General features: G+C 47.8%; 1 protein-coding gene across 2 annotated transcripts in view; it reads right to left on the reverse strand.

Moving 5' to 3' along the window:
* Nucleotides 1-25,153, reverse strand: part of ATP23 (ATP23 metallopeptidase and ATP synthase assembly factor homolog) — an 87,105-nt gene that overhangs the window by 61,247 nt on the left and 705 nt on the right. For both annotated transcript variants that reach the window (XM_082422910.1, XM_082422902.1), the window contains exon 2: nt 23,652-23,740. The gene's annotated coding sequence lies outside the window, so the exon portion shown is untranslated. The remainder of the gene's footprint in view (nt 1-23,651; nt 23,741-25,153) is intronic.

The raw sequence follows: 25,153 nt of genomic DNA on the forward strand, positions 1-25,153 counted from the left end.
AATAAAATAAATTTATTTAAAAAAAAAAAGTCTGCTGAAATTTTTTATCTTTGTTCCTTTGTCATAAAATGTCTCTCCCTCCCCCGCCACCACCGGCTCTTAAGATGTTCTATTTAGCACTGACTTTAAGCAATTTCATTATGATGTCCCTTGTTGAAGTTCAGTTTCTTGTGCTAGGGTTTCATTGAGCTTTTTGGAAATGTGGGTTTATAGTTTTCATCACATTTGGAATATATTTGGCCATTATTTCTTCAAATATATTTTCTGCCCTCCCCCTTTTCCTGGAACTCCAATTACACATATATTAGACCCCCAGAAGTTTTCTCACAGATCCACTGATACCCTGTTCTTTTTTTCTTTCCTCAGTCTATTTTCTCTGTGTTTCATTTTGAATAGTCTCTATAATTATATCTTCAAGGTCACTAGTGTTTTCTTCCTCAGTGTGTAATCTGATGTTAATCCCATCAGGGTATTTTTAATTTCACATTATAATTTTCATTTCTAGAAGATTGACTTGGATCTTTCTTATATCTTCCATGCCTTTACTTAACATGCTTAATATTTCTTTTACTTTCTTGAGCATATAATAACTGTTTTAATGTCTTTGTCTACTAATATCTTTGTTCTAACATCTGTGTCATTTCTGGGTCTGCTTTCATTGATTGATTTATTTTCCTTGTTATGGGTCATATTTTCCTAATTATTTGCATGTCTGGTGATTTTGAACTGAATGGCAGACATTGTGAATTTTACCTTGCTAGGTGTTGGATATTTTTGTATTCCTATAAATATTCTTGAGCTTTGTTCTGCGACACAGTTAAGTTACTTGGAAATAGTTTAATCCTTTTGAGGTTTGCTTTTAAGTTTTGTTAGTTGGGACCAGAATATCCATTAGTCTAGAGCTAATTTTTCCCCACTACTGAGGTGATCCCCTTCTGAGCACTCTATCTGATGCCTTGTGATGTATGAGGTTTGCCATTCTGGCTAGTGGGAACAAAAACTATTATTTGTCTTGTGTGACCTCCAGGGATTGTTTCCTCTGCTGCTTTTATTTGGTTGCTTCTCTAGACTCAGGTAGTTTCCTCATACACATGCTCTGACCAGTGCTCAGCTGAAAACTTGAAGGAACCCTCTGCAGATTTCTGGATATCTCTGTCTCTATCTCTGTCTCTGTCTCTTCTCTATCCTCCTTCCTCTCTCCACATCTCACTCTCTGGTACTCTGCCCTGAAAACTCTAGCTGCCTTGGCCTCCCTGGACTCCCTGGTCCATCTCCCCAACTCAGAAAGACTATTGGACTCCACCTGTGTTCCTCTTCTTTGTGCTGCATCCTGGAAACTCTCTCAAGGAACTAGGCTGAAGCGCTCACAGGGCTCATTTCATTTTTTCTCCCTCTCTCAAGGATCACTGTGCTGTCTGATGTCCATAACCATTGTTTCATATATTTTGTACAACTTTTTCATTGCCTCAGGTGGGAGGGTAAATCCCACCCATTAGTCCATCTTGGCCAGAAGCTGAAGTTGACCTGGGTTACTTATACTTAAGTTTATATATTCAGCCAGGAGCCTGCTCCCAGAAGATTTCACTACACCCCACCATCATCTCCATCTTTCCAAATTGTATGCCCTTCCTTAGTGAGCTTATAATACCCTGCCTGTGAGTATGATTATTGTTCATGAGTCTCTCTGCAGGGCCACTATGTCACTTCTTAGTCTGTGAGCTCATTTGGGGTGGGGTTGTGCCTACATAGCTTTGTATCCTCCCTGGTGTCTGGCATATAGTAGGTGCTGAATTAAATATTTAGGAGAATGAATAAAGAGAAATCTATGATCACTTGGCCATGACCAATCAGAACCATACGGCCATACTCATGACTGGTATGTGCTTCAGACTTGCTATAAACAGTGGGCACTAACTCTGACAGCTGTCCTCTGAGCACTTCCCTCTTCCTGAGCTGAGCTGGCAGTGTCCAGGGCACTCCCAAGAATGTGGCTTTAAATATCCTGACCTTGACAATTCCAAGGCCTTCGATGGAGGGCGTGTGGAGTTGAGACACATGAGTCACCTAAGGTACTAGAAAAGTGTAGCTGCTTCACTCAGGCTCTAAGAACACTCCCTGTCTGAGGTGCAGTAGAAGGAAGAAAATAAACATGGAGAAGCCTAGTAAACACTCTCCGACATTTGGCACATTCCTCACGCCCACAGATGTATCCAGAACTCTCTGCCTGTACAAGGGGCACTGACAGAGGATCCCAGACATATTCACTGCCAGCTCAGTGTCTGGATAAGGCCACCCCAATAGGTGCAAAGCAGGAGGAACAAGCAGAATCAAGGAGCCGGGGAGCGGGGACTCAGGGCAGATCAGTCTCTGGAATCACAGTCTGCACACTTCCCACATCAACCTTGGCTCTGGATACCCATGCTTTTCAGGTTTAGTGGGCAAGGCCCTGCCAAGCTCCCATTCTGTGCCCTACACAGTGCTAGATGCTACAAGGACAAAAGAAGTCCTGCTGTCCGTAAGGAATTTAATAATTTCCCTAAATGCAATGCTTCCCAAAGTGCGGGTTCCCAGTCACCTGCATGTGAACCGTCAGGGACGTTTATTAATAATGCAGATGCCAGAGCTCACTCCCAGACAGAAGGAATCATATTCTTTAGGAATGAAGCCCAAGAATTGATACTTTCTTTTCTTTCTTGACCACACCTCACGGCTTGTGAGAACTTAGTTCCCTGACCAGGGATCCCAGGGATCGAACCTGGGTCCCCTGCAATGGAATCATGGAGTTCTAACCACTGGACCACCAGGGAATTCCCAAGAATTGATATTTTTAATAAGCTTCTTATATACATAAAAGTGTAAGAAATACTGCTTTAATGTTTTATCCCTATGAAGGTTGATTCACTGGGTTTGGAAACCTAAGAAATTTGTTAGGAGTTGAAAAGTCTCTGGCCATTGGCATCTGGGCTTAGAGTTTCTTTGGCACCATAACTCCCTTGATAGGCTTCCAGTCTGTTTGCTTCTGGTGGATTCTGTGAGCTAGTATATAAAACCAGAAATCTTGCTGAGACTAGTCTTTGGGTCTGGAGTCTGGTGTGGGTATTTCTTTCTCTAAGTAACAGGCCTTAGTGCTCTCCCAGATACTCAGCCTTATATTTATTTATTTATTTATTTTATTTTATTTTTTTTTAATGTCTGAAACATTTATATTAACATATTTCCATACAAATAACCCAATGAAAGTTTAGTATTAGTTGTTTTGTTTGTTTTTTTATACTGCAGGTTCTTATTAGGCATCAATTTTGTACACATCAGTGTATACATGTCAATCCCAATCGCCCAATTCAGCACACCACCATCCCCACCTCACCGCAGTTTTCCCCCCTTGGTGTCCATATGTCCATTCTCTACATCTGTGTCTCAACTTCTGCCCTGCAAACTGGCTCATCTGTACCATTTTTCTAGGTTCCACATACATGCATTAATATATGATATTTGTTTTTCTCTTTCTGACTTACTTCACTCTGTATGACAGTCTCTAGATCCATCCACGTCTCAACAAATGACTCAATTTCGTTCCTTTTTATGGCTGAGTAATATTCCATTGTATATATGTACCACATCTTCTTTATCCATTCGTCTGTTGAGGGGCATTTAGGTTGCTTCCATGACCTGGCTATGGTAAATAGTTCAGCCTTATATTTAATCTTGAGCTATACCTTAGGACAACTGGAGAGGCACCCCAAGTCTGGTCCTTGCCTGTAGGCTATATCCCACTTACATATCTAATGGAATTGATGGTTCCCTTTGTCTTGGAATGAAAACCAGGAGGTACTTAGTAAAGAGCTAGGAATCAGACATCATGTGTGTCCCAGTCTTTTTTTTAATTTAATATTTATTTATTTATTTATTTATTTATTTATTTATTTATTTATTTATTTATTTAGGCTGCGCCGGGTCTTAGTTGCGGCATGCAGGAATCTTTTTTTTTAACTGCTGCACGCAGACTCTTAAGTTGCGGCATGCATGCGGGATCTAGTTCCCCAACCAGGGATTGAACCCGGGTTCCCTGCATTGGGAGCGTGAAGTCTTACCCACTGGACCACCAGGGAAGTCCCTGTCCCAGTCTTATCTCATATGATATATTCCCCCATCTCTGCTTCTGCTTATACTCATATACCTGGGGCAAAGTTTTTGGGGCTTTACAGTCCTTCCAGTTTCCAGAATCTTAGCCATTTTTGACCATAGGCAGAAAGAGCTTCTCTTAGCAAAGCTCTATTTTCTTCCTTTTCTGTTTTTGGGTAGGCTAGTTTGAACATAAGTTTACCTTTTTATAGTACCTTACCAATAGCAACAAGAAGGAGCTAACCCTATCCAACACTCTAAATTTCTCTACTAAGTAATGTGCTGCTATAACCACAGTAGGCACATGAGCTGCATCCCAAGATACAACAGGAAACTGTATAACTAGCTGTATCAGACTGCCAGTTTCTTAACCCAAGATATAGGGGTTATTACTGCCCTTCATCTTACCTCCTTGGGTTGAATAATTTTAGGGTTGAATCATTTAAGGGGGGAGCTGCCTCTTGAAACCCCTGGCTCATGGTACTAATTTCTGTACTAGTTAGGACTTTTTAGGTTGAAATAAACAAAAATCCAACTCAACTGGCTTAAACAATAAAGAAAATTTATTGGATCATATTACTCTAAAGTCCAGAGGAAGAGCTGGCTCTGAGCAAGGCTTGATGCAAGAGTTCATACAGTGTCACCAAGGGCTCTGTTCCCCCTCTCCCACTCAGCTTTTCATGGTGGTTTCATCACCATGTTTCATACAGCTTCAGGCCTTCCATCAGCTCCGGTTCATACAGTCATAAAGTGGCCACAGCAATTCCTGACTCATATCCTCATTCTAGCATCTGCTTTACAAGTCCTGAGGCTCATATTCTCTCATTCCCTTGAAATGGGTCAAGTACCCACCCCTGAACCAGCCCCTGTGGCCTGTGTGCTGAGTAGCTAAGGGATAATTGGGGATAAGAGTCCATCCCACCCAAATCCCAGGGCTGGGAATGGGTGAAATCCTCTAAGGGGAACCATGTACTGTGGCAGTAGGGAGGGAATGGCTGCTGGGTAGGCAACCAACAAGGATTTTATAGCCAAATGTAGAGGGTAGCAGACACCTAAATGGTGTTACCAAAATGAGGTTAGGACTGTAACATTAACCAGGGGAATAAAAGAAGGTGCACCTAAGTCTGCCTTGAGAAATTTAGAAAGGCTTCTCAAATGTTGGTGAGGATGTGGAGAAAAGGGAACCCTCCTACACGGTTGGTGGGAGTGTAAGTTGGTGTAGCCACTATGGAAAACAGTAAGGAGGTTCCCTAAAAATAGAACTATCACATGACTCAGCAGTTCCACTCCTGGGCATATATCCGGACAAAAATGAAAACTCTAATTCGAAAAGATACATGTATCCCAATGTTCATAGCAGCACTATTTACAATAGCCAAGACATGGAAGCAACCCAAATGCCCATCAACAGGCAACTGGATTAAGAAGATGTGGTATATTTATATAAATGGAGTATTACTCAGCCATAAAAAGAACCAAATATTGCCATTTGCAGCAACAGGGATGGACTTAGAGAATATTATGCTTAGTGAAATGTCAGACAGAGAAAGACAAAACTGTAGGATATCACTTGTATGTGGAATCTAAAAAATAATACAAATGAATGTATATGCAAAACAGAAATAGACTCACAGGCATAGAAACAAACTTACGGTTACAAAGCAGAGATGGAGGAAGGGGTATAAATTAGGAGTATGGGATTAACAGATACAAACTATTATATATAAAATAGATTAGCAACAAGGATATACCGTATAGCACAGGGAATTATACGCATTATCTTGTAATAACCAAAAATGGAGTATAATCTGCAAAAATACTGCATCACTATGGTGCACACCTGAAACTAACACAATACTGAAAATCAGCTATGGACTTCCCTGGTGGAGCAGTGGTTAAGAATCCGCCTGCCAATGCAGGGGACATGGGTTCGAGCCCTGGTCTGGGAAGATCCCACGTGCCGCGGAGCAACTAAGCCCCGTGCGCCACAACTACTGAGCCTGCGCTCTAGAGCCCGTGAGCCACAACTACTGAAGCCCACGTGCCACAACTACTGAAGCCCGTGCACCTAGAGCCCGTGCTCCGCAACAAGAGAAGCCACCGCAATGAGAAGCCCGCACACCGCAACGAAGAGTAGCCCCTGCTCGCCGCAACTAGAGAAAGCCTGCGCGCAGCAAGGAAGACCCAATGCAGCCAAATAAATAAATAAATAATTTTTTTAAAAAAGAAAATCAGCTATACTTGAGTAAAAAGATTAAAATTAAAATAAACCTACAAGACCATGTTGCCTTTATTTGCCACCAATGACTTCTCGCTTTGACAGGCTTCATGGACATAGTACTTCCCTGATTTTCCTCCTACATTCCTGGCTGCTACTTTCAGTTTCCTTTGTTAAATTAAGTTAATGGTGTTGAAGCTGTCTATGGGCTCATAGGAGGGTGTGGTAGTATTTTATACTTCTCTGTGTTCTACACTTCCCAAGATACTTTTGAAGAATAATTTTTTTTCTTTTCTTTTCTTTTTTTTTTTTGGCCGAATCACGAGGCTGGCAGAGATCTTAGTTCCCCGACCAGGGATCCAGCAGTGAAAGCACCGAGTCCTAACCACTGGACCAACCAAGGAATTCCCTGGGAGAATAACTTAAATGAAGTTTCTCTTCCCATCTCTTCCCTTCTCCATCTCCCCCAGTTGCTCTCGAATGTGTGCAAAAGCACATGTAACCATCACCTGGGGATCTTGTTAAAACTTTGCTCACCCGGCCCTGCTTGGCCCGGCCCTGCTATTTTCCTGACCTTATCTCTCACCACACTGCCTTGTGCTGACGTCACTCCAGCCATTCCGGCCTTCCTATCCGTCCTCAGATACACTGGCAAGTTCTCTCTGACCTTTGCACTTGCACAACCACAAACAACAGGATCCCTGCTCAAATGCCACCTCCTCAAAGCAGTCAGTCTGAAATAATGCGCACACACACGCACACGCTCGATCACATGGACCTGTATTATTGTCTGCATAGCACTTACCATTAGCTAAAATCATCTGGTTTATTTGGATTTTGTCTACTGCTCCATATTGTCTAGCCCTCCTAGAAGGTGAGTTCCTGTCTACTGCTTTACCCCAACTCCTGGCAGATTCAAACTGCTGGATAAAGGAAACTCCCTGGCGGTCCAGTGGTTAGGACTCGGTGCTCTCACTGCCAGGGGCCCAGGTTCGATCCCTGGTCGGGGAACTAAGATCCCACAAGCCGCCCGGCGTGGCCAAAGGAAAAAAAAAGAAAAAAACTGCTCGATAAATATTTGTTGGTTGGCTGAATAGATGTATGCCTGCGGAACTCAGGAGAGAGAGCTGGGGGTGTAGATTTGGGAGCTGGCATCACAACAGTAACAGGTGAAACCATTTCATGAATCAGTTTGCCCAGTGAGAGTAGGTAGAAGAAGTGGGGAAGACCAGAATAGAATCTAGGAGATGTCTACAGAGTGGAAAAAGGGAAAGGAGCCTGGGAAGGAAACCAAGAGGTGGCCAGAGAGGCTGCAGAGAAGCACTGGAGGAAGACTGGGCCTAGAAACCAGGGCAGAAGAGAGCTCAGGAGCAGGAAGTGGGGGACAAACACAGCAAAGAAGCAACTGAAGAGCAAGATGCCCACTGGATTCTGGTCACCAGGAAGTTACCAGTGAACATCCAGTTCCAGGAAAAGGAGGGGTGACCAGCAGCCAATGAACATCGTTGGGTAAATGCCCCAGCCTCCCGCCATATGGAGGGACAATTCTGATGTCCCTCAGAGGGTCCCAAGCAGGACTAAGCCCCAGTGCAACAAGCTCAAAAGTACACCCTTTATTGGCTTGTTTTCCTTTCCTGTTTCATTCTCTCTACTCTACCCTCTCTTCTCCCTCTCCTCTGCTCCCTGGGATCCCCTCTCACAGAAACCATTAGCATTTGAATCCTTTCTCAGATTCTGCTTTCAGTGAAATCCAAACTCCAAACAGACTGGTTGTGTTTCTCATCTCTTTCTGTTTTTCAAGGAGAGAACAAGACTTTCCCTTACATCTCATTGTCTAGAACTGGACCATGTAATTGCCCATGTGTAAACTACTCATAAGCACAAGGGAAGGCGATGATTATGATTGGCTTAGACGGGTCATGACCCATTCCCTGGGGCTGGGCACAGCATCCACTGAGAACATCAAGCTACATCCCAGCTCCATCTCCAAACCATCACGACTCTCATGACGAATGAGTGTGGGGGCCCCTCGTAAGGATGGCACATCTTAACCCCTGCACGACCCACCCCACAAGCTGCACCAACCACAGCTCTGCACTGCTGGACGTTCGGTTCACACCTCCGCTCTGCAGGTCACCATGCTAAGTGCTGGGGGCCAGAATACAAGCAGCGCAAAACAGAATTCCTGACCTGAAGGGCTGTATCATCTAGACACATTACACACACAGGACTATAGTGCAAACATACAGAGAACAGCACAGTTGATTCTACATCACAGAGGGAAGAATTATCAGTCAGAATAGACTAGGTTATGCTGAAGAAACAAACACCCCCTCCGATTTATCTCTCCCACACGTATTTAGCCCTCACGGTGGACAGGAGGTTCTGCTCCATAGCGCCACACTCACGCCAGAACCCAGCCTGACAGAGCAGCAGATATCTGGATATTGCTGAGCCAGAGGGAAAGAGAGCTTGGGAGGATTTTGAATTAGCAATTGAATTCTTGGCTCAGAAGTGAAATGTGTGACTTCCACTTACAACCCATTGGCTAAAACTGGTCACATGGCCCCATCCAACCTCAGAGAGCCAAGGAAGTGAGAGCCCGCCATATGCCAGAAGGCAGAGAGACAGATATTTGGTGAACAGTGCAAAGACTTCCAGAAAGCATGAAGGAAGAATGACACTCAAACCGAGCTTTGAAAAATAATTTAGCCTTTAATAGATGAAGTTAGGGGGGAGGTGGGAGGGCCTGCCAAACAGAGAGCTGCACAGGAGAAGACACAGAGGTCTGAAAGTGCCTGGCCAGTGTGACCAAAGCCTGGCTTCATGAGGGGTGAAGATCAGGCTGGGATTGGGACTGGGCAGAAAGGCTGAGTTTAGACTGGGAAGGGCTTTGTGTATCATAATAAGGGTTTTATACTCCTGTAGGTTATTGGTAGTAGGGAGTTATCGAAAGATTTTTAAGCAGGTAAGTAACATGATCTGATATGTGTTCTGGGAGGATAACTTCGGCAGCAAAATGGGAAGGAGATTGGAAGGGAGAGAGACCAAAGGCTGGGAGACTCTAGGAGGAGGCTGTCATAATAGTCCAGGCGCGCAATAAGGTGGACTTGAAGCAAGGGAAGAGCTGGAAGGATGTACAGGAAGAGACACTTCCCATCTAGAAAGGATCACTGCCTTTTTTATACAAGAGCAGAGAAAATAGTTTACCAACCCCCCCATATGCCATCACTCAGCTTTTTTTTTTTTTTTTTTGGCCGCGCTGCATGGCATGTGGGATCTTAGTTCCCCAACCAGGGATCAAACCCGCACCCCGTGCATTGGAAGCGCAAAGTCTTAACCACTGGACCGCCAGGGAAGTCCCGTCACCCAGCTTTAACTGTTATCCACACATGGCGGATTGCCAATTTTGCCTCATCTACGCCCCAGCCCCGCCTTCAGTCCACTCAATTATTTTAAAGCAAATCCCAACTACCATATTATTTCATCTGTAATTTCTTCAGTATATACCCTAAAAGATAAAGACTCTTTTTAAGAGTAACTACAATACCACTATCACACCTAAAAAATTAGCAATAATTACTTAACATTATTGAATATCCAACCAATAGCAAAATTTCCCTCATGGTCTCTTTTTCTTCCCAGTCGGTTTGTCTGAATCAGGATCCAAATAAGGTCCACACATTCCATTTGGTTCTCCCTCTTTCTCTCTCTCATCATCTACCAGTTGAGGATTCTGGGTCATTTGTCCTATAGAATTTCTGAAATTCTGGATCTAAAACTTCTCCCCTTTGAACAGAAGCAGAGGGAGGAGAAGGGAAGAGGGAAGGGGGCCATTATTTATACAACACCTACTACATGGCAGGCACTGGGTGGGCTCTTTACGAAGATGATCTCATTTAACCCCCACCTCAACCCTCTGAGGTGAGTACTCATTATCACTGCTTTGACAGATGAAGAAACTGGAGCTCAGAGATGTCAAGCAACCTGCCCAACTCACAAAGCCAGAAGATGAAGGAGCCAGGTTGGAACCTGGTTCTATCTGACTCCAGAGCCCCTTCTCTTTCCACTGCCCCAGGGTGGGGAAGGGACTTGACCCACGAGTGGCAGTTAGGAAGGAAACCTAGCTATCCTGACTACTGAGGTAACTTTCGTACTAGTAACAGATACTGTGACTTGAGATGCGCCAGGTACCTTAATACATCACAAGGACCTGAATGATAGATGCATCACTATCCCCACTTTACAGGTGGGGAAACTGAGGTCCAGAAGGGTCGGTGGCTTGCCCCCGGCACTGCAGTTGGTGAGCAGAGCCCGGGTTCACCCCCAGGTTGGTCTGACGGCAGAGCCCATAATTGGCACCACTGCCCTCTGTAGCCTCTCCTCGTGAATGGTTCCAGCCTTCCTGGTGGCCTGGCAGGATGGAGCTGCGTGCCGAGGCAGGGGTCAGCAGGCCGCCTTTCCTGTCTGGAGTCTGCAGAGTGAGGTCTCACTGTTGGCCCGGAGTGGATCTACTCCCTTCTGCCACATGCCCCAACCACGAATGGCATAGGCTCAGCTCACACAGCAGTGAGGCAGTGAGGGAGGGCTGGCCGCACCGGCCCCATCAATCTTGGTGGCATGGACTCCCTCCTAGAGCTTTCTCACGAGGCCCCGCTCCCTGGTGTGGCAGAGCAAGGATCCAGGTGGAGCCCACTCCAAGGGGAAATGGAGGCCACGCCGGGAAAGCCCTGTGAGCCCTCTTCCTCCCCAGAGCTGTCACGGACAATTGAGAGAAAAACCGGGACGTTCTCCCCCACCAGGATATTTTGTATGCTTTGCACTTGCTGCTGCGTTTCCTTCATCTAAAAGCTCTAAAATTTCAAATAAAAAGGTACAATGAAAGCATCAGCAGGATAAATAGCCACAGAGATCTGAGCTGAAACCCTGCAAGCTTTATTCACATCTTTAGAAAAACTCTGAAGGCTCCTAGTAGCAGCTGCAGTACAAAGCCTCACACTTTAATTCTAAGGCTGCCAGAAATAGGTCTGTCAGGCCTGAAATATCACTGCATTTCATTACTCTTAAATGTGCATTACCATCTCTGCCTCATTACCAGCTGGGGGGTATTCTCCAGACCAACTCCAGAGAGAACCGGGAATCTGGGACTTGTGGGGAAGGGGAAGATTGTGTTGGAGTTAGAACATGGGGATGGGAGGGGAGACCCAGAGGCTTAAAGCCTCACAAGGACACAGATGAGACGGAGACCCGCGGAAGCGGAGGATGCTGTTAGTAACGTGTCCCCATCAGGCAGGCACTTGGGAGAGTCTGATGTCACCAACCTGGGCGGTGAAGCCGGGAGGAGACAGGGAAGAGGCAGGCTGCTGGGGTGCCAGTGAGGACTGGCTGTTGAGCAAAGAATGGGGCCTGAAGTAGTGCGTAAAGGACACCGAGGCCTTCATGCCTGGCGGCAGGTAGGAGCTAGTCAAAGGCGGATTAGGCCATCAAGGCCTAGGGAATCTGAAATCACAGGCACAAAGCAGCCGATGAAAAATCCTGGAGGGAGCCGGCTGCTGGAGATTTGGAAGTTTGGAGCCCGGAGAAATCTGCATGTTTATAATAACACTGACACTCAGGGCGGCTCTGAATAATTCAGTAGGCACTGTGATCTCGTTACAGTGCGTGTCCCTGGGGTACAAAGGGAGAGGGGCTGGATCGGCCCAGGCCGGCTGCTGATGCCTGGCTCTCTGAAAGGGCATGACAGATGGGCCAGCGCTGGCCACCACCCAGTCACGCTTCGCACGATGATTGGTTTTCAAAGGAGGACAGGGTTTGTGAATGGAGCCAGCTTGTCGCTTGCTGCCTTCGAAAGGATGCTGCTGGGTCGCGTGGCCAGCCTGGGCCCCCTTGTGAATGGGGCATCACCGGTGGGTGGTGAACAAGCCAGAGGTGACTCCGCATCCCCTCCCCCTGTCCCTGATGAGGCTGAGGCAGAAGGAAGGGGGAGAAGTGCCCTAACCCTTCTCTCTGCTGACAAGTCTAATCCTCCATTGGTCTTCCTCTGTGCTAGCCCTGTATCAGTTAGAATCAAGTTTAGTTGCATATACAAAAAAAAAAAAAAAAAGTTAAGATGGAAGTTTCTTTTTCTCTCATGTAAAGAAGTCCAAAGATAATCAGAGACCTAGGCCCCTTGCATCTGCTACTCTGGCATCCTTAGTCCTTACATGCCACTCCTGGCCTAACATGGCTGCTCACACTCCAACATCATATCCACATTCCAGCCATCAGAAGCGCAGGGCATATGCCAGCCCTTTTTTTTTTTTTTTTGCAATTCCCCAGAAGCTGCCACACAAAAGCTTACACTTAATAGACCACAACTTAGTTAGATGGTTACACCTAGCTGCAAGAGAGGCTGGGGGCCTCCCTGATTGCGCAGTGGTTAAGAATCCACCTGCCAATGCAGGGGACACAGGTTCGAGCCCTGGTCCAGGAAGATCCCACATGCTGCAGAGCAACTAAGCCCGTGCACCACAACTACAGAGCCTACAAGCCACAACTACTGAGCCCGCGTGCCAACTATTGAAGCCCACGCACCCTAGAGCCCGTTCTCCACAACAAGAGAAGCCACCGCAATGAGAAGCCCGCACACTGCAACGAAGAGTAGCCCCCACTCGCCACAGCTAGAGAAAGCCTGCGTGCAGCAATGAAGACCCAACGCAGCCTAAAATAAATAAATTAAATAAATAAATCTTTTAAAAAAAGATTAGGGCTGTTTTACCTATAGGCTTCTGTATCCAACACTTCTCATTTAAAAAAAAAAGAGAGGCTGGGAAATGTGTTGTTTGTTTTCTCTGGCCATGTGTTTCCTGGCAGACAATTCTCCATGGTTCTATTCCATTTCTGCGCATCTTGCAAGTGAAGCACTGACTGTCCTCCATTTTAGATTATCATTTCCAGGATACAGTGAACATCCATAGAAGGTATATAGTGCCTTCCTCTAGAGTGAAGGGCAAGCGTACTTCCCATTATAAAAGATTTGGGTTCCCCAAGTTCGGGGTTCCTCTCCTGAAATGCTACTGACTGTGTGTCCTGACATCATCACCTGGCCATCCTTGTGAAGCCCTATGGGAACTGAGGCTGATACTCTTCTACTGCTATTGCTGTAATAAACTGCCCTTCATCTCTGATCCAGGAGTCTCAGCTCCCCGGCAGCTATCACAGGGGCTAATTTGCTAGCTTGTAAATAGCATAAAATCTCAGACCTTCACAGTTCTCAACAGTGTTCAGCTGAGAATCAGGGTTTCTGTGGGGCGGTTACTAGAAATCTGCCACAGGTCCCTTCCAGCTGCATAAACTGTCCACACAGGTGTTTTCAGGTACCTCTGCCGCTCCCACAAGCAAACAGAGCCATCAGCCTTCGGATTAAACTCCAGCCACTTCCGCAACTCCAGCAGGTCCTGACATGTCCAAAGCTGGGGGGTGGGGTTAAAACACTTGCTCGCCTCCTCGCCTCTGACCATTCTCTCAGGGCCCCGTGGACCTCCTTGTCCCCAGGTGGTACATTCTCAGATTCCAGGAGGATGTTGAATCCTGCTCTGGCTCTGTATCTGGAATGACATGGTGACCTTCCCTCAGTTCCCTGAACCAAACTGCCCTCCTTCTCCATCCCTCATGCCATTTCTTTCAGTGCCCCTCCTCTCCACTCCCCCACCCTCCCACCAATGCCTCCCAGGTCAGGTCCCCCTGACCCACCTGAGGGAGCTACAACCCTCAGTTGGCCTGTTCTGCAGCTGCCTCCCATCCCTAAGACAGTTCTCCTCTGGGCAGTGAAGCTGGGGGTCCAGCGAGCCCATCTGTGCAACACCCCATCCCCGGCCCCCACTCAAGATGCTCATCTGGGGCTTCCCTGGTGGCGCAGTGGTTAAGAATCCGCCTGCCGATGCAAGGAAACGGGTTCGAGCCCTGCTCCGGGAAGATCCCACGTGCCACGGAGCAACTAAACTAAGCCTGTGCGCCGCAACTACTGAAGCCCATGTGCCTAGAGCCCGTGCTCCGCAGCAAGAGAAGCCACCGCAATGAGAAGCCCGTGCACCGCAACGAAGAGTAACCCCCGCTCGCCGCAACTAGAGAAAGCCTGCGCAGCAACGAAGACCCACGCAGCCAAAAATAAATAAATAAATAACATAAAAACGTAAAAGAATAAAAGATGCTCATCTGTCTGATGAGCAGCCCCCTGAGCTTCCCTTCCTTCCTCCTGCAAGCCAGGGCTCTGAGGTCACCCTTAACCCCTCCCACCTCTCACCACCGCCCCTGCCATCCAGTCACTAAGTCCTGCCTCCTAAGTTTCTCTGGTGTCTGTTCCCTCTGCCCCAAACCCACCGCCCTGGTTCACACCCCATTGCTTCTTGGCTGGTTTCTCATAGCAGCCACCTACCAGGTGCCCCTGAACTCCAGTCCAGGCTCCACAGAGTGCCCAAGTGACCATTCCAAGAAGTAAACTCACTCGTAGCCCTCACCCCCTGCTGAACGAGGTTCAAACGTCTTACCATGGCACCTAAGCCCTTATTGTTCCACCCTCTCCTAAACTACCTAAGGGTAAGCCACGCTGGGCTTCCCTGCAGTTCCCCGAAAATGCCCTGCTCTCAAACACCCCTGCGCTTTCACATCTGCTCTCAATCCTTCTGGGAATGCCCTTCTTCACTCCTCTCCCTGCCCACTTTCTGGGCACCTACCACTTCCTATCCATCTTTCAAGACCCATCTCAAGCATGACCTCATTTGAGAAGTTGTCCCTATGGTCCTCCACAACCCCAGCAGCTGGGCTCTGCCCCCTTTCCTGCCACACAACTGTGCACACACATTATCTCCATTAGGGCATGTCCCCATTACGCAATTATTTGTTCACATTGTCTCCTCCTCCAGATGGTAAGATCCTGGAGAGCAGACACCAGAATTGTTCGTCTTTGTGACCCAGCCATGCTCCATAAATCCTGGCTGACCAAATAAATGGATTGTCTCACTTCACTCATCTCTAATCCCAAGGCTCACTGGATGGTGAGCTGTGACCAAGTAACAAAGATCAAGAGAGAGGTTGCCCTGAGGGTTTCAGGCTGGAAGACGACTCCAGAATGGAGAAAGAGGAACACTGAGGCTGGGGAGGGGTGTATGGGGGTTGCTCCCTCATGAAGACCAAGGAATGGCTGCCAGATAGTGAGGGGCATAGAGAAGAGTCAGGTCCCAAAGGAAATGCAGACCTGGAGCAGCATGGCTATTCCCTGGCAGGTATGTGCATGGTGGAGGGAAGGGGGCAGGGAGGGGAGACCCAGTGGGGTCTGGATTTGAACCAGATGCTACCAGATCCAGCAGGCAGGCCCAGAAGGAATCCCTTAGCAGCACTCTCAGGAAATCCAGGGCTCAAGGTATTTCCTTGGCTCCCAGGACAGGGAGCTCAGTCCAGTGACAAGGGACATTGTCTCCTACCTCACTGCCAAGGAAAGAGACCCTACACAATGAGACCTGGCTCACATATTAAAAAGCTTCACACCCTAGGGACTTCCCTGGCGGTCCAGTGGTTAAGACTTCGCCTTCCAATGCAGGAAGGGTTCGATCCCTGGTCGGGGAGCTAAGACCCCACGTGCCTCGGGGCCAAAGAACCAAAACATAAAACGGGGGCAATGTTGTGGTAATTTCAACAGGGACTTTAAAAATGGTCCACATTAAACATTTTAAAATCTCTTTAAAAAAAAAAAAAAAGCTTCACACCCTAAATGCAATGTGACATCCCTGATTGGATTTGGATTTTGGAACAGAAAAAGGACATGAGTGGAAAACATGAAATCCGCAAGAAGTCAACAGTTTGGTTAATAGTATTGCGCCAATGTTAATTTCTTCATTTTGACAAATGTACCACAGTTAGGGAAGTTGTTAACTTTAGGGGAAGCTAGGTAAAATGAAGAGTATTTGGGAACTCTCTACACTATCTTGCAACTTTTCTGTAAGTCTAAACTTATTCCAAATATATTAAAATAAAACAAAACCCCAAAAACCTTTAAAACATAAGTTCAAGATTTAAGAGGCAGAAAGAGAGAGAAAGCAAAAGTTCAAAGGGAAGGTAAAGGTGCAGAAAGTGGGATATATGTTTAATTCTTAGTTAGAAATCTGAAGACCTTTGCTGTATGCATTTATCCACTCAACAAATACTTATTGAGCATCTACTATGTGCCAAGCATTGTTTGCAGAGTCGGGGTTACAGCACTGAACAAAACAGAACCAATCCCTGCCATCCTGGGGCTTACATTTTAGCGAGTCTAGACTCACTAGTCTACACTCTAGAGCTTAATCTGTTTGTCTAACCCCACTCCACCCTACAGGCTCCAACACTCAGCCCCCAGCACTGAAAAGCTGGGCCAGTTCCTCTCGGGGTCACATCAGGGTCCAGGAAGGGCTTGCTTTGACCAGCGAGAGTCAGGAGGCCTGAGGTGGCCCCGGATTGTGCGCGGAGTTGGGCTGCTTCTTGGCTTCTGACTAGAGATGGAACTACATGCCTGGCCTTTCTCATTTGTAACATGAGTAAAGCAGTAAGAAACCAACTTTCTCCCAGAGATATGCTTAAGTTCAGTGGGCATGAAAGTGTGTTCAAAGGATAAAAGTGCTTGCGTTAATACGATTGTTGTAAATATTTAGATTCAGACTAAGAAGTGGGTTAGGACCTCTCTTCTGTAGTTACTACAAACCCTTCTCCTTCCGTCGTCAAAGAACCTTCGCAACTGGAGTAAAAAATCGAGGCAAACATTGCGCGCTCAGCCAGGGTCAGGCCCACGCAGCCGCTTGGTCCTTAGGCAGTCCTGGTGCAGCCGGCAGGAAGCGCGGAGCGTCCCAGGCCTGCGCCCGCCTCGGCTCCCAGGGGAAGGGCCGGCGGCTGTGGCGCCGCGCTCTGGACGGGGATCCGCGCCGAGGGCGCCGCGACAGGTACCGGAGAGCGGACCGCACCCCTTAGGAAGCCCACGCTGGCGACCCGCGCCGTGCCCCGCGAGGGGCCCAGCGCAAGCGGCCCGGGGCGCCTGGCCCCGGCCCAGCCGCCTTCGGAGGGAAAGTTGTTGCTCAACCCTGAGGAATGCGGAGCCGCAGCGGCGGCGGGCGGAAGCGGCGGGAGGATCACAGCGACGGCCGGCCGGGGACCGCGCTGGGGCGGCGCGCTGCAAACTTGGCCCCGTGAAAACCCCGGGTGCGGCGCGCAAAGCTGGGCCGCCCCAGGCCCAAGCCGGTCCACGGCCTGGAGGTGACAACCACGCGGCCCGGTGGTGCAGCGCGGGGCTAGGATGGCCGGGCCGTTTGGGAAGGGCGGTGGCAGAGGCAGGCCTGAGGACAGAGGCAAGAACCTCCCACTGAGAACTCCAGGAAGGCAGAGGTTTTTGTCTTTTATGATCTCGATTAGCCCCCCACGCCTGCAGAGTGCCATGAACAGAGTAGGCGCTCAATAAACAGTTTTGAAAGTGTGATCTAATCCCTCCCGGCCTCAGTTTCCTTCTCGGTGCAACAAACGGTTTGATCTCTGAGGCCCCTAGCAACTCTGAAATTCTAGGATGCTGAGATTAAATCCCATGTGTACTGCTGTGGTTTTGCTTTTAGTTTTTCAGGGACATTTTTAGTGCTACCCTTTATGATGTGCCAGGAGTGAATTTGACACCAGATGGCTTTTTTTTTTTTTTTTTAAATAAGAAAGAAGACAAAGGGAGGGAAAAAAATATTTTCCAACTGGCAGTGCTGCCAGCATTTTGGAAGAGAATCCAGGGAGGCAAAGAGGGGCTGTTTCAGCCTGATTCTTCCTCCTCCCGCACACTCTGCCACCCTGGCCTCCACCATAAATGGGGTAGATCAGATTGGAGCTTTTTATAGACGAGGCGAAGGGAACATCATCACAGGAAGCTCCACCCCGAGTTAGGGCTTGCTTTGTCCTCTCCTGCTCTCACAGGGGACTGGCCCCTGAGCCACAGGGGCACGGATTCCAGCTACAGGCAGGGCTCCGGCTACAAGCTGACCCTGGCGTTAATTAGAAGAACAGAGAGACACCTGGCAAATCAAAAGCTAGCGTTCCCCCGCCTGGGGAACATTAAGGAAAAATAGCCCAAATGGCAGTGTCTCTTCTGGAATTCCTCTCTTGGATCCCAGCTCCCTCTCCTCACACAGGGAGGAGGGGACCTGGTCCTTGCTCAGAATGGCCTCTAGCTCAGTTCTTAATATTGTGGCAAGGAGAAGGGAAATTCCTAGAATGAGCCAGTTTGGCAGTGTGTACTGTGGTGTCAAACAGGGATGGACATCTGCAGTCACACTGCTTGGGTTCAAATCTTGGCTGCACTACCCACTAGTTGTTTGACTAGGACAGTGACTTCGCCTCTCTGTGCCTTAGTTTCTTCCACTGTAAAATGGAATAAACCACACACCCCCCCCCTCGCGCCCCTCCGCCGCCCTTGTAGGATTGTTGTGTAGATTTAATGAGATAGCACAAGAAAATTGTTAGTGGTCTGCCTCTTCAACAGATCAACAAGGAACGTGTTCAATGTTTTTCTTATTTGTTCAGCTTCAGGATCCCCCAAACTAGGACCTCTTGCTGGATAGGCCCTTGAAGAGCCCCACTGTGGCACTGTCACCTCTGGGCAAAGGGATCTCAATCCAGCTAACTGGTCCCTCCCTCCTCCTTCTTCACATCCCCAGGAGACTGGAGGAAGGCAGCACAGGATGAACAGAAATCATGCATCAGGCTCCAACTTGATGAATCACCTTAAAAGGATGGGGTGGGGGAAGCTCAGTAAGAAATAGGTCACCCTTAACCCTGGGGGAAGAAGGGCACAGTAGGTGAGGAGAGGGGACCGTTGGTGCTAGGCTGGGAGGGTGTCCCCACTGCAGTAGACAGTGAGGGGATTGTGACGGTCACCGTGGTATATAACCCGATGAGGTATCCTTGATTTTCTGCTGATAAATTGTTTTCTAGTTGTTTCAGATGCAGAGTTCTTGAATCCTTTACCAGCAAGCTCCTTGAGGTTAGGTTTTATCTTTCTGTTGTGGTATCCACCCCACACAAACTCCCAGGAGAAGCTACACAAAAAGTAAACACTCTGGAAGTGCTTATTGATTTGGTTGAGCTGTTTGTTATGGACTAAAAGGTGTGTGTGTGTGTGTCCGTCCATCCATCACCCCCTCCCCCACCGCACCGCCCAAATTCATATGCTGAGATCTTAACTCCCAATGTGATGGTATTAGGAGGTGGGGCCTTTGGGTGGTGATTAGATCATGAGCCCTCATGAATGGAATTAGTGCCCTCTTAAAAGAGATCGCATAGAGCTCTCTTGCCCCTTCTGCCATGTGAGTACACAGCTAGCAGCCAGCCATCTACGAACCAGGAAACGGGCCCTCACCAGACGCTGACCCTTCCTGCACCTTGATCTGGAAATGGGAATGTGAAAAATAAATTTCTCTTGTTTATAAGCTTCCTAGTCTATGGTATCATGTTACAGCAGTCTGAACTAAGACATGTTAAAACAGAGCAACAGGTTGGGACTCTAGACTGGAGGGACAAGGGGAGACAGGTGGTAGCACCAGGGTCACCTGCTGGCCCCAAGTGTCTTTCCTTCAACCCACAGGCTCTCTCTCAAAATACAGCATTCAAACTTTTTCAGCCTCTAGAAAGTCAATGACACCTCGGTTCCCAGCCTGTCCTGTCACAGGGGAGCTAATGTCCACGGCAGAGCCGGGAAAATACATGTCTTCAGCTATTCTGTCACTCCTGGCCCGAGTGAGCCTCCAAGGCAAGCTCTGCCGCCATGTCTTTCCCTTTCTGGAATTCCCAGCCAGGACAGAGCCAACTGCTGCTCCCTGAGACATTTTCTGGAATCTCCACATGGTTCTTCACGTGGCTGGCTCATTCCCACCCTTTGGGTCTCCTCTTCAGAGCGGACTTTCTGGACCACCATCTATCAAAATTAACCACCCCCCTAAGATTACCTTCCATTACCTTATCCTGTTTATTGTGTTATTTACATGCTTATTGTCTCTCTGCTCCACTCAGACTGAAAGTTCCGTAAGAGCGGGGATCTTGTCTTCTGCTCATCACCACACCTCAGCCGCTTTCACAATGCCTGGTATATAGTAAGTGTCTACTTAATAACTGGTGGTCCCCTCCCAGAGTTATTCCCCTTCTCTCTAGCATTTTTAGTCAATTCTTATTTATGAGGTAATTCTTGTACCTTCAAAAGGTGCATCAGTCTCCTTTATTTTGAAAACTTATCAATCCTCCTCCTTAGCCATCAGCTTATTTTTCCCTCCTTCACCCCAGGCTACCAGGGAAAGATACTTGGCAGTGTCTTATGTGTCGGTTAGGACCTTTTGGTGGAAAGCAACAGAAGACCAACTAAAAGTGGCTTAAACAATGAACAAGTATATCATTTTTCAGAGGCAGACAGGATTGATTCCACCTTCAACAAGGTCAAGGCTCCAGTCAGCTTCTCTGTGATTCTATGGAGACCCCTGGCCTAGTGGGCTTCCCACCTCATGTCTCACTTCCCACCTCATGATTTCCAGAACAAAATCAAGGCTTACCAGCCCAGAAAAAAAGGTAGGGAGCGGCTATTGAATCTGTGAGCTGCCCAATAACCTTCCAATAAACTGTTTTTCTGCTTAAGTTAGCCAGAGTTGGTTTCTGTGGCCTGTAGCCACAGAATTCTGGCTGATGCAGCTCTGGGGCTGCACAGTGAGGAGTGACAGAAGTGGCATTCATGGCCAGGAAGGGTGATGTCAGCACACAGCCGTGAGATGGAACAGAACGGCCACACAAGGAGCAGGCGTGGAATAGCGCTAAGACCCCGGAAACAGCCCTCGGGGTTTTGAGAGCTGGATGATTAGGGCTTAGAGCCAGAGGCTGTATACTTCAAGTGACTTTACTGGGATTGTACCCTCAGGCTATGTAACCTGGGGAAGGTGGGTCACATGGAAGTTCAGTAAATACTGAAGTGGACTGAAGTGACCACCCTCCCTTTTAAAAACTCTATCCTTCCTCCGTGTCCAAGAGGCCATCCATGTAGATGACTGAAATGACTGGCCTTTCCCACCCACCGCGTTTCCTGCAGAAGACTTGAGCAATCCCACAGCCCTTTCCCCCCACCTCACATCTCGCCCTCCTCAGGGACGGGCCGCTTGGTGGTTCTGCCCTTGAGCGGCTCTCCCACCTCTGGACCCAAGACTCCACTGTCACTCCGACCTGCCTCACCTTCAAACCTGAGCCTCAGACCCGCCCTCTCTGACCTTAAACTCCTTTCTCTCCGCTCCTCCTCTCGGCTGCCCACTCCTCTGAGCCTGCTTCGAAGAACTTGGTTCAGTCCCTGGCACATAATCAACATCTGATTAGTGGTTATCAAGACTGTCTCATCCTCTTCTGCCTGCTGGCGAATGGCCTGCCCCAAAGCCAGTCACTTTACTGCCTCTCCTCTCCCCCCGTCCCCATTCTAGAGCGCCCCCCAGCCCCTCACTCTCTCCCTCCCAGCTAGGGGTTACTCCCTGCCTCTCACTACCTCCTTCCCTGTTCCTTGCTGCCTTCTCCACTGATTCTCAGTCTCACCTCACCCAGGCTTCACTGGGGCCCAGTAATCCTTATTATCTCTGGGGGCCTCCCAATCAGGTTCCCACAGCAGCTCTTCTAAGCTCGGAAGCTCCTCTCCTCCCCTGCTCACCTCCTCCTACAGATAACCCCCTCCCTCTTTGTCAGCAGCAGCAGCAGTGTCAGGCACAGACGGCTCTACTGTCCACCTCAGGGAGACATCTCAGACCTGTGGTCACAAGATGGTGGACTACAGCCCTTTCTGTCCCCTTTTTCTCTCAAAACATCACCCTCAAAACAAGGAGAATCAGAAACAGAAACCCAAGCTCCAACTTCAACTAAACTAGGAGATATTAAGAGTCCTGAACTGGGCTTCCCTGGTGGCGCAGTGGTTAAGAATCCGCCTGCCAATGCAGGGGACATGGGTTCGAGCCCTGGTCTGGGAAGATCCCACATGCCGCGGAGCAACTAAGCCCGTGCGCCACAACTACTGAGCCCGCATGCCACAACTACTGAAGCCCGCACACCTAGAGCCCGTGCTCCGCAACAAGAGAAGCCACCGCAATGAGAAGCCCGTGCACTACAACGAAGAATAGCCCCCGCTCGCCGCAACTAGAGAAAGCCCGTGCGCAGCAACGAAGACCCAATGCAGCCATAAATAAATAAATAAAATTTAAAAAAATAATAATCCTGAACTACATCGTATGAAAACAGAAAGTGTATGGGAGAGTGGCAAGAAAGGCAGGCCCAGAACATCCAGAGGCGCAGGCCCAGAACATCCAGAGGCACATGCCCACGAGAAGCAAGCGGACTCTCCCCTCAGAGAGGCTAGGAATTGGAAGGAGTCAGTAAACTAGAAGGCAGGGGTCTAAAAGCTGGGGGCTTGTTCAAAGACCTACTTAAAGTGCAATTTGATTGTCAGGAAACTCAATGGTACCCAGCGCAATGAAGTGATTTACTGTGTCCCCTTCCCCACTCATGCAGGAGACAGGAAGATCGATACTAGAGATACAGTATTGAAACAGAGAGATTCTGGACTTTGCGGGGGGTCGGGGGGAGAAGAAGGAGTGGGATCAAAAGCTGAGGGAGGGGGCTTCCCTGGTGGCGCAGTGGTTGAGAATCTGCCTGCCAATGCAGGGGACACGGGTTCGAGCCCTGGTCTGGGAAGATCCCACATGCCATGGAGCAAACTGGGCCCGTGAGCCACAATTACTGAGCCTGCGCGTCTGGAGCCTGTGCTCCGCAACAAGAGAGGCCGCGATGGTGAGAGGCCCGCGCACCGCCATGAAGAGTGGTCCCCACTTGCCGCAACTAGAGAAAGCCCTCCCACAGAAACGAAGACTCAACACAGTCATAAATAAATAAATAAATAAATAAATAAATAAATAAATAAATAAATAAATAAATAAATAAAAGAACGTGAATTTCTAAAAAAAAAAAAAAAGCTGAGGGAGGGACTTCCCTGATGGTCCAGCGGTTGAGACTGCGCACTCCCAAAGCAGCGGGTCTGAGTTCAATCCCTGGTTAGGGAACTAGATCCCACATGCCCCAACTAAAGATCCCACATGATGCAACAAAGATCCTGCGTGCCGCAACTACGACCCGGCGCAGCCAAATAAATAAATATTAAAAAAGAAAGAAAGAAAGGAAGGAAGGAAGGGAAAGGAAAGGAAAGGAAAGGAAAGGAAAGGAAGAAAGAGGGTGGGATAAAGCCATTTTAGGTAGGCAAAAGTCTCTAAACTCTTACCTCCCAGGCATTCTTTCTCAGGAAGCTACTGGAGGATGTGCTTCATCCAAACAACGAAGTAAACCGAGGAAGAGGAAGACACTGGGTCCCTGAAAGAGGAAAAGGGCAAAGTGAATTCTTAATTACTGGCCATGGGAAGTCCCAGGGTGACAGGTGTGCTACAGGCCTCAAGAGCAACGCATCCAGAGAAAAGCAGAAGGATGGAGCACCGCAGGACAAATGTCTCCAAGGAGAAACAAAACAGAACCAATAAGATTATATGACAGGTTTGGCCATATGCAAAACTGTACTGAGAAGGCGTTTTACAGAGCTGTTGAAGGGTGTGGGAAGATGGAGTCAAAGATTCAAAGAAAACCAAGCAAATAAAAAATGAGGCAATTAACTCCAGGAAAAACAAAAAAGTAGTACAAGAAAGGAAATGTAAACAGAGCACACAACAAAAAGTTATATTAGAAAAGGAAATGGAACCAGCATACTTGCCTCAAAAGTAAACAATATTTTCAAAGTCAATAATGAGATCACTGAAGATGGATTTAACCCTAAATTGTGATATAAACATAATGGGGGTGGGAAGAAGCAAGGAAGAGAACCAAAACCCTCATCTACCAAGACAAGGAGTCAACAAATTAGATAAATGAACCCAGAATGGCAGTACATATAATATTTAGAAATAAGGAAGGAAATACCAGAAGACACAGCTAAACGAGTTGAAAGCGGTTGCCCCTGGGGAGTAGGATTAAAATTGGGAGAAAGGCCAGTGGGACTTCTGTTTTTATTACAAGCCCTTTAGAATGATTTGATTTGTAAGCAATGTGTTTGTATTAGCTCGATAAAAATAAATATTAATTTTATAAAGCAACTATAAAAGGAGGTGTCACATCCTCCACTACAGAATGCCTGAGGAACTCTGTGTAGACTCAAAGGAGCAAGGGTCTCCCAATCCTCATCCCCTCCCAGATGGGCATTACTCATCAGCTCAGCCCTCTTCTCCCAGATGCACTCTCTCCATCTCCTCCTGTTCTGTCGGCCATTCACAGGGTGGCTGTACTCCAGCCCTACTGAACTGTCAGTGTCCAGAACGTGCTTCTGGGACTTCGCATGCACCACGCCCTCTACCTGGAAGGTTACTCTTTCCTATTCCACTCTCACCCCAACCTATATAGGATAGTTTAAACTTCAGCCCTCAGCTGAGATAACACTTACTCCATAGCCATCCTCCTTCCCACCCTAGTCTGGGCTAAATGCTCTTCCTCTGTGTTGTCCTACAACTCTGCGTCCCCACTGTTGCTCTTATCACACTGCTCTGTAAATATCCCTCACTTGTTTAGCTTTCCCACTAGACTGTAAGCTCAATGAGGACAGGAACTCATTCGTAATCACTCTAGTTCCAGGTCAGGACCTGTGACTGGTAAAATAGTCGATGATCATGCAAATGGCTAAATATGTGATTCACATTTAGTAAGAGCTCAATAAAGATTTGAAAGAGTAATAAATATTCAAAT

This window comes from Balaenoptera physalus, assembly GCF_965194825.1.
Source record: "Balaenoptera physalus genome assembly, chromosome: 13".
Classification (NCBI taxonomy): domain Eukaryota; kingdom Metazoa; phylum Chordata; class Mammalia; order Artiodactyla; family Balaenopteridae; genus Balaenoptera; species Balaenoptera physalus.